General features: G+C 32.4%; 1 pseudogene; it reads right to left on the bottom strand.

The window, feature by feature from the left end:
- Positions 1-7,187: 7,187 nt before the first annotated feature.
- Positions 7,188-7,890, bottom strand: LOC140612040 (nucleophosmin pseudogene; annotated as a pseudogene).
- Between the last annotated feature and the right edge of the window lie 703 nt (positions 7,891-8,593).

The raw sequence follows: 8,593 nt of genomic DNA, 5'->3' as shown, positions 1-8,593 counted from the left end.
TAATGTTTTATCTTCATACATTTTTTCCATTGCGTTTTATTTATTTATTTATTTATTTTCCATTGATTTTTCAACTAGAGATTATATTACCTTACAACAAGTGAAAGGAAGAAAGGCAATCTTCGTAAAGGTTATATTTTTAGACAACAAAAGAGTAAAAATATTAAATATCCTACATATTCAAAACTCTAAAGGTGGCTCCCAGAAAATCCTGGAACTTCATTGTTTTCTAAACTCTTTTTCCAAGTTACATGGCCAGATTTTCTTTTATCTACTTTCAAAACAACCTCTCATTCCAGTTAATGGTCTCTATAATCTCATCCATGAAAACATCCACCAATCATGATTATTCCAACCATTGTATATTTCTGTAATGCTTCCAACAGATTAGCTCTGTACTCATTTGTAGATATTTTAACAAGTTAATAGTAATATCATTGTTCTTTGACCAGAGACATTGAAGAATGTTATAAATTGCGAAGATTATAATGGAGCAGTTGTTTAATAATAAGATATGAAGTTTATATTTGTCTTATTTTTTCTATTTGGGTTATATTTGACAATAAGAAGATATTTAAAGCTAGTATAAAAGATACCATAATTATATTTCAATAAATTTGACGTTTTAGGTGAAATGGAAGATCTCCTGAAAAATGCAACTTACTAAAATTAAGCCAGAAAGAAATAGAACACAACATTAATTCTTAAAAACAAAAACAAAAAAAGAATCTAAATGAAATGAAAATAATGAAAACAGACAACTACTTCAGGGCAAGAATTATTCACTGGTAAATTTATAGAAATAATACTAATTTTTCACAAATGTCATCAGAGTATAGAAAAAGAGGAAGCACTTTTTATATTATGAGAGACTACAATAGCCTTAATACCAAATGTCAAGAAAATGAAAGTGTAAGCCAATCTTATTCATAAACATATTTTAAACATCTTTAACAAAATATTAGCAAACCAAATACAGCTATATATCAAAAGAATAATTAAAAAATGAAAAAATATGACAATTAAATTGAGTTTCTTCATGAATGTAAAGTTGATTTAACACTTCAATTAAATTATGGAATTCAGCATACTGATGTAATAAGGAATTTAAAAATGATCATTTAAAAACAAGCATGAATTGTGATAAAATTTCAAAGACAAAAACCTTATATGCATAGCTTATGTGTAGCTATAAATGAAACTGTAAGAAGTACAAACTTAATGACAAAAAGTTAACAAAATTTAATTATACTCTAGGGAGTACAATACAAAGGATTTAAGATATGTGTAAAAACTGTAAAAGAAGAAATAAAACTTGTTTTTTGCAGACATATAATCACATACAAAAACAATACAGAACAAATTTCAAATAAATTACTTATTCAGAAAGTTAATAGATACAAGCCAGTAATCAAAATGAACTTGTAATTTTGTTTAAACCACTTGATACCACTTGTCTCATTTTTTTTCTCATTTTTTTAAAAGATTTTATTATTCATGAAAGACACACACACATACATAGAGAGAGAGAGAGAGAGGCAGAGACACAGGCAGAGGGAGAAGCAAGCCACATGCAGGGAGCCTGACTTGGGACTCGATCCCAGGACTCCAGAATCATGCCCTAAGCCGAAGGCAGATACTCAATAGCTGAGCCACCCAGGCATCCCATAAACTTGTATTTTTATGTGTAACATAAACATTATAAAAATATAAACATATAAAGGTGATCAAACTAAGTCTAATGACTTTACATGATACAAGACTGAGAGAAATTAAAAGATTTAAAATTAAGTAATTTGAGAAATACAAGATTTTCATTAATTGAATAATTTAGTATTGTTAGGATGCCAAATCTATCCAAATTAATGCATAATTATAATTTAGAGTGGGTAAGCTTAAAATATATATTAATGGGTGCCTGAATGGCTCAGTCTATTAAGCATCTGCCTCCAACTCAGTTCAGGATCCGTGGGTCCTGGGATTCAGCCCCGCTCTGAGTGGGGCTTCCTGTTCAACAGGGAATCTTCTTCTCCCTGTCCCTCTACCCCTCCCCCACTTGTTCTCATTCTCTCAAATAGATAAATAAATAAAATATTTAAAACAAAAATGAATGAATGAATGAATGAATAAATAAATAAATAATAAGTAAATAAAAATCTATTTTGTCACTCAAAGAAAGAACAAAAAAAAAAAAAAATAGCCATGACACCCATGAGGAAAAGTATCAAGATTGAGGAAGTTGTTCTACTAGTTATCAAAACCTGTAACACTAGAATAATGAAGAGATCTTAGTTTGATGCAAAGAAAGACAAATAGAAGAGTAGAACAGGCTAAAAAGGCACTTGTCATTGATTATAAAGATCAAATGATACAGACATATTTTGCACAAAGCCTGTTCAAAGGAAGTTTTGTAACATCAGTTTTTATTGAATTCTGCATTTTTCTACTTTTTTTTTTTTAATTTCCCACATCAGCAGACCTCAATTCACCCTAACAATCTCATCTTAGCCAATTACATTGCCAATGACTATTTCTAAATAAGGTCACATTCTGAGGTACTCGGTGTTAGGACGTCAACATGTGAATTTGGGGGAGAAACAATTCAACCCATAACATAGCCCCTCCTAAAAATTGTTCCTTTTACACCCAGTTCATCATGCATGCTGGATTGAAATACGGGGATTAAAAAAATAAAAGCAAAGGTTATGGGATAGAATTTTGTTAGGCAATGACAAAATGAGTCATGATTTGAGATAGAAAAATGGAAGACAAGAAAGGCTACCCTCAGTGTGAGAATGAGGGCCAACATAAATTGGAAATAAGTTTTCAACTTTGACAGAAAATTAAAATGACAGAATTTATTTTATAGCTAAGATGATTATTTTTTCTATACAAGGATACAATAAAAGGGACTATTCATTTAATAAGCAGATTAGGAGGTGATTCCTTCCCCTCACTCTGAGATTTTAAGTAAGAGATAGTAGAATGAAGGTCACAGCCCCATAGACTGGAACAAGGTTGGTGGAAGTTTAATAGGCAAATCTCAGGGATATTACATCATCAGAGCTGGTTCTGACAAGATTCCATTAGCATATTTCATTGACACTTCTATTCCAATCATCTAGGAGAGCATCTAACAAACTCGTAGATGTCCACCGACTAGATTGTAAAGGAATGGGCAGAAATCCAGATTTTATTTTCTCATCCTTAGTTCTACTTTCTTATTTCATATATTCTCAATTCTTTATTCTTCTTTTCTCTTATCTATTCTCTATTTCCTTCTCCTTACTTTTCTCCTCTATTTTTGTATTTTGATTCTGCTCTGTACTGTTCTCTTTCTTCATTTCCTTTTTTGAGAAGTTTCATTCTTTTTTTTTTTTACTTTTATGAATTTCATAAATGTTTTAATACATATACCACATTTTTTTAGATTTTATATTTTTAAAGATTTTATTTATTTATTCATGAGAGACACAGAGAGAGGGAGAGAGAGCAAGCAGAGACACAGGAGGAGGGAGAAGCAGGCTCCATGCAGGGAGCCTGACTTGGGACTCGATCCCAGGACTCCAGGATCAGGCCCTGGGCCGAAGGCAGGGGCTAAACCGCTGAGCCACCCAGGGATCCCCCACATGCCACATTTATAGGTGAACTTTCCTTTGGAGCATTACTTATTCCATGACATGTGAGTGAAGCCAGTTTAGCTTGGCAAGAGGCAGAGCACACACAGCAATTAAGAGAATGCCCTATTTTATACTATGACTTATAGAAGAAAGACAGCCTTTCAATAATGACTTTACTACATTGAATAGCAACTTACTCAAATATAGAGCAAAGATAATAGATATAGAGCAAAGATGTTGCTATCTTATAGAGTTGATCTGAAGATTGTGAGCTAAGTTTGTGTATCACTTCTGGGTACCATATCAAGCTTTCAAATGATGTTAATTAATTTATTAAGATCTACAAAGAATAGAGAGTGAGAAATTAACCAAATTCATAACTCTTAATTAACTTGGTGCTCGGAGGGCCTCCTTTGAATTAATTAAGAGAAGAGAGAGAAGGTAACCATGGATCACAGTGGTGTCATGACAGCAGCCCCTATAGGCAAGTAATATTCAGTTCTGGCTATTATAAATATTTTCTTATCAATGGCTGGACATAAATTATCAAGTGTCTTTGATTGGCTTAAATTTCTTAGGCTTGCTACTATTTGATTTCATAGACATCTCCAAGTCAGTAACTTGACTTGATCAAATATTGGCATGCTCAATAGGCATTTTAAAAAATATATTAATACTTCCCTAAAATATTCTTGTGTAAGCACAACCTGTATAAACAAAGTTTATGAATATAAACATTTCAATTATTAGATTAAAATGCATGAAATAAATACCATCTATGAAATTTTGTTAATAAAATACAGAATATTTGTTAATAAAACAAAACTATACTGATTTAAGGAAAATACTTTAGTATCGACCAACAGAAATTTCTGCAATGATGAAAATATCCTATATCCTCTCTGTCTAGTTTAGTACCATTAGTCACATGTGACTATTGAGCACTTGAAATATGACTAGTTGGACTGAGAAAATCTTTGATTTAATTAAATTTAATTAATTTACATTTACACTTAAATAGCCACATATGACTAGTAGCTTCCATATTGGACAGTGCACATTTATAACACCAACTTTGTAGGGAAAAGTGCCTTAAATATTTTAACAGTTAGTATTTTGTCAATAATGTTTGCTTCACAGTATAAAAACTCTTGGAGAATTATGATCATGTTTTATTGTGATCTGCTGTTACTTGAAATAAGTAGACAACCTTAGTAATATTCAGTTTGACAGTCTGTATAACTATGTAAGGTATATAAATACATGAATTTCTTTATTACCATCAGTCTAATTTTACTTTCTAAATAATAGTAATTGTAATATCTGACTTCCCATAGTGAAGCAGATCTTGAGAAATCTTGAAATTGTTGAAAATTTTGTTTTTTCTTTACAACCAAATACTACTTCTTAAGTTCCAACAATCTAATTTGACTGCGATTCACACTTAAATTCCATGGGATCAAGGGAAATTGATAATAAGCCAAATTTCTTTCAATCCATTCTAGCTCAATTCATTACTGAAAGAAAAAGTGACTACAACATGATTATTAATATCTTTTTTCCTTTCACAGGATAATTTACAAAATAGGTTTCAAGAGTAATTACTTATTTCACCACAAAAAGATATTTAGTAAGTAAACATGTATCTTTCATTATTTTTACCAGCCTGTTGCTCAATAAACCAATACCTATTCAGTATTTTTTCATGTTGCTACAAATAAAAACTTGCTGAATAAGTCAGAGGATATTTTGCAACTTATTTATTTAGAGGAAAGATAAAGAAAAGAAATATAGTATTTAAATTAGTAACCACAGGAATTCTTTTAAAAAGATGGAATTGGAAAAAGACTTCAGGTTTAGAGATAGTTGTAGCAAAGCATGGAATAAAATGATAAAATAAATATTTATAGACCCACACCAGATAAAATTTAGTCAGGGTTTTAAGTTTATAGTCTCAGACTGAAAATATATATATATATATATATGTATTTCCTTTCAAAATGTCTTTAAAATTAAAAAAAATAATGTTTATGTTGTATTATGATTTACAACATTGATATTAGTCTTAGTTGGGACTTTGCCATTGAAATATAACCACATAAAACTTTGTTACTATTTCCTTTTCAGTGTTTGGAAGACTGTGTGTTTTTAGGAAGCAGTTCCATCTTTCTGGCAGTATTGCTTCTACCACCCAATAGGTTATTAAGTATTTTACGGTTACCCCAAGAGAGAATTCTGGCTCACACACCAATTTGTTGTATGAGCCAATGGATTGGCTTTTGAAAGTGTTTTAACTGGTAAAGTCCTTTTAGAAGTTTGCTACAAGAAAGACATGTTATACTTTGCTGCTTCTGGTTATGTGTTAGTTGAATGAAAGTAGTAAAACAATAATCTTTAGCCAGATTCTTGTTTGAGAGAACAATGCAATCACAACCAAAATAGAAGAAAACCAACAAAACAACACAATTTTACTCTTCAGATGTATTATTTGTGTTTGCTGCCTGAGTATTACGTGTAAAGGTAACTCTGACAGAATTAGAAATGTCAGCAGATAATTAGTCAACACCCATCGTTTACAGATTACTGTGCTAGATGCTTAGGGAGAGAGAGAAATAAAGAAAATAACTGAGATCTGTATTTTTTATACTAAACCTCATAGAAACATTTGAGTAATGTAAACTGACCATGCCAATAATCGGGATTCTGAAGAATGGTTTATGTTATTGAAAACTTTGGTGGCTCCAAACTACATTAATTAACCTCAGATTAAAACAGCAAAATATCGATAATCATAAGATAATAATAAAAAAAAAGTGTGAAAACCTTTCTGGATAAATTTGCACAGAAATCTCTCTCTTTCACCAGTCAGATGCCCACATGCTCAAACACACACATATGGAATTGACAGTGAAGTATATAGTTAGAACTCTGGGATCAACTTTGAGAGAAGTAAGTAGATGGCTGGAATATTATCAATATTCCTTTGAACACTTATAACGTATTAAGCATTATATTATGAGCTTTATGTGTATTGTTTTATTTAACATAAGAATACTATATGATAACTTCTTCTAACATTTTTATTCTAACAGATAAGGAAATTGATGGAATATACTTCCGAGTTATTAGGGAAAGATATAGAATTCAGACTTAGGATTCTTCATGCTATACCCATAAGTTCCCAATGAGTAGTTCTCAGACCTACAGCATTGACAACAGCAGAAAACCTTTAGAGAAGCAAATTCGTTTCTACACCTTATTACAACATTGAGCTTATTTCACCTGTATATTTTCATGTCCCCACCATTTCTATTTGTCTGACCACCACTACTACTATGTCCTATCATAACATTCCATACATACTTTAAACAAAGCGAAGGGGGAATTCCATCTTTAAAAACTAAACAGGCAATTTGGACAACACATTCTTGACAGTGGAATCTGGACAGCAGTTATCAGACACTGTAATGGAAGTTCTCACTCTGCAGTATAAAAAGGACAGCCGATATCAACTGTTACGGAAATGAGATAAAATGGAAAATTTTAGCAAACTGTTTAAACTATTTCTTAAAGAAACTTGCTCCATTGTCATAGATCTTGAATAGCCTCTTGGTCAGTCATCTGGAAGCAATTCTTCACGTAATTGATGAACTTGGCTTCTACTTTGGGAAGAAAAGGATCTTTTTCTATACCTGCTTGCATTTTTGCTTTAATGTCTCTACAGGACTAGGTCCTTCTTGTGTTTTGAGAATTTTTTCCTTTTTTTTTTTTTTGAGAGATTCTTGATTTTTTTGATGTTGGTGTTGATAGTTTTGAGTTTTTTCCACTCTGGTTTGATTTTTGTGTATTTTTGGCTCGAGTATCTCATGTAGATTTCTTTACTGAAGCCTTTTCTTCAGTTTCATCATCTTCCAAATCATCATCACCATCTTCATCGTCATCCTTGATCATCATTGTTGTTATCCATCATCATCTTCATCAGCAGCAAGTTTGACTTTTTTCTATGGAAACTTGTTACCATCTCCCAGATGCAGAACATTTTTCCAGATATACTAAGGACTTTCACATCCTCTTCTGCCATATCTTCTAACTCTACATCTTCTTCCACAGCCACTAAGTGCTTTCCACCAACATGCCCAGTCTGTGAACCACCATTTGAATGTGAGACCACAGGCAGTGTTATTTCAAAGCCCCCAAGGGAAACTGTTGGCTGTATGGACATTTTCAAAGTTGTGAGTGTGATTTTAATCGGACTGCCTTCATAATTCATTTCCCCTGCTTCAACAATGTGCAATTCACCATTTTTACCAGTCCCTAAACTGACCATTCTTAAAGATAACTGGTGCTCATTTTCATCATTATCCAACTTAAAGTGATAATCTCTGTCAACCTTTAGTTCACAACTGAAAAGATAGTTCTGGGACCTCAGGGTGCTTATGTCCATGTCCATCCAATCTTCTACAGAATGGTGACACCCACTTAGGTGGGAGAAAAGGCAAATAGAAATAAAACACTACTCCACAGAACAGATGCACAGGACAGCATCACATCAGGCCTAGAGAAGCAAAATTTTGAACCCCAACCAAAAAAATCTACTGAGTCAGAAATTCCTGGGTAAGACCCAGCGACCTATACTTTTAAAATTCCTCTGGTGATTCCAATGCATGTTGATGTGTGACTGTAATCACCAAAACTCATTATATTAAACATAGCCCTACACTTAAAACAGATATTTGTGCTTGGTATCTGTGCTTGAAATAGTTGAAATTATTAGAGTACTCTCTTAGTCAGTTTGGGCTGCTGCAAAAACATTGATTTCTCATATTTCTGGAGCTTGATATGTCCAAGATCAAGGTGCCAGCCAATTTGATGCTTTGGTGAAAGTCCTTGTCCTGTTGGCAGATTGCAGCCATCTTATTGTATGTTCACGTGACCTCTTTTTTTGTGCATGTGGAGACAGAGAAAGAGAGCTC

This window comes from Canis lupus, chromosome 20, assembly GCF_048164855.1.
Source record: "Canis lupus baileyi chromosome 20, mCanLup2.hap1, whole genome shotgun sequence".
In the NCBI taxonomy this organism is placed as follows: domain Eukaryota; kingdom Metazoa; phylum Chordata; class Mammalia; order Carnivora; family Canidae; genus Canis; species Canis lupus.
This window is presented reverse-complemented; position numbering and strand designations above follow the sequence as displayed.